The sequence below is a fragment of the Bufo bufo genome, chromosome 8 (genome assembly GCF_905171765.1).
Source record: "Bufo bufo chromosome 8, aBufBuf1.1, whole genome shotgun sequence".
In the NCBI taxonomy this organism is placed as follows: Eukaryota; Metazoa; Chordata; class Amphibia; order Anura; family Bufonidae; genus Bufo; species Bufo bufo.
In genome coordinates, this window is record NC_053396.1 from 87,610,212 (window position 1) to 87,611,881 (window position 1,670).

At 45.5% G+C, this 1,670-nt stretch overlaps 1 pseudogene; it reads right to left on the reverse strand.

Annotated features, from left to right (window-relative positions):
• Window positions 1–555: 555 nt before the first annotated feature.
• Window positions 556–643, reverse strand: LOC120978305 (annotated as a pseudogene).
• Between the last annotated feature and the right edge of the window lie 1,027 nt (window positions 644–1,670).

The following is a 1,670-nucleotide window of genomic DNA, read 5'->3' on the forward strand; positions in this document are numbered from 1 at the left end:
CTCCACAAAGGTCTGGTCTCTCCCTAGAGGCAGAGCCCAAGGGGTTTGGCAGGGGGGGTGAGGAACCAATATAGCCACACACACCCTCCCTAGACCTCAAGGAGGGGGTACCCGTAAGGGCACCGCAACCCTGAAAAACCTAGTGGACACACAACGTGTAAAAGTGCACACAGTGAACATAAAAATAAATAAAGTGAATGTGTGCCTTGCGGCCTGGACATTCGGACGGAATTATAAAAATTCCTCTCTTGTCAAGGCCGAAGCCGAGCAAAGAGAAGTGAGTGTGCTAAAATGTGTGAAAGTGAAGTGCGTGCAAATGTGCCATCACTCAGTGGGATCCCACCCCCAGTGAGTTCCGGCACCCCAGGGTCACTACTCCTGGGGCACTATTGCGCTTCGGGCTTCCAAACAACTCAGCCCCTGGCTTCGATCCAGCAGAGCCCTTCGTCACCTAGCAAGGGTACCTTTAAACCCAAGCCGTACACGCTAGGGATGCTGTGTGGTTCACTGCTCTCCTCCATACCATACTGCAAGCCCTCAGGTATGCCCGTATGGATGGAGTTTACAGTCCAGGAGCCAGGCTCGACTGGACTGATAAGAACAGATACTACACTTGATCTTAGCCAAAAGGCCGAGAAGTGTGGTGAATAGCGCGGACCTGAACTTTATTTATTTTTATTGGAACTTGGAGGAAAATAGGACCTACTCCTTAATTCAGGACTGCAGCTAGGAAGAAAAAAAAAACTGTGACTACACACTTCAATTTTATAATGGCCGCAGGATTATTGCCATAAGGGACAGGAGCCTGAAAACTAGGCCTGCCATATAATATGTTGGCCAAACAGGGGCTATTGCTGGTATGGGGTTTGGCTGGTTAGGTTCGGGGCACAGTATGCAAAATTCTGTGATTTTTTTTCCACGCTCACGCCAGGTTTAAAAAAGGGGGCTTGATGTGGAAGGGGATGGGCCGGTAGTCACATCTTATTTATCATCTTTTACGTCTGTTTTAGGCATAGAAAATGGTCTAAATTTAAGCAAACACCTTATCTGGTATTCCTTTATCTTCTCATAGATCCCTGTTTCCTCATAGACCAAAGAAACGCGGAGGATAGTGAAGCACTTAGGGGTGCGATTTAAAAAAATCATTTATTATACTCACAAAATTAAAAATATAACAAGCATTCAGATCAGTCTGCACAGACGCCCGACCCGGGTTTCGCTACAACGCTTCTTCTAACCATGTTATAAGGGAAAATAATGAAATCTACAGAACACCTAAACCAAACCCGAACTTCAGTGAAGAAGTCCAGGTTCGAGTCTGGGTACCACATTCAGTTTTTTTTATCACGTGCGTGCAAAACGCATTGCACCCACGCGATAAAAACTGAACAATGCAACGCAATCCGCACTTCCATTCCGCAAAAAAATGCGGACAAGAAAAGGCATTTTCTATGAGAGTGCCTATGATGTGCGGTCCACAAAATGCGGAACGCACATTGCCGGTGTCCGTGTTTTGCAGATCTGCAAAACACATACGAATGTGTGAATGGACCCTTATAGAGAACTATTAGGGTGAATATTATTATTATTATTTATTATTAAAGCGCCATTCATTCCATAGCGCTGTACATATGATAAGCGGTGCACATACATAATACAGACAACTGCAC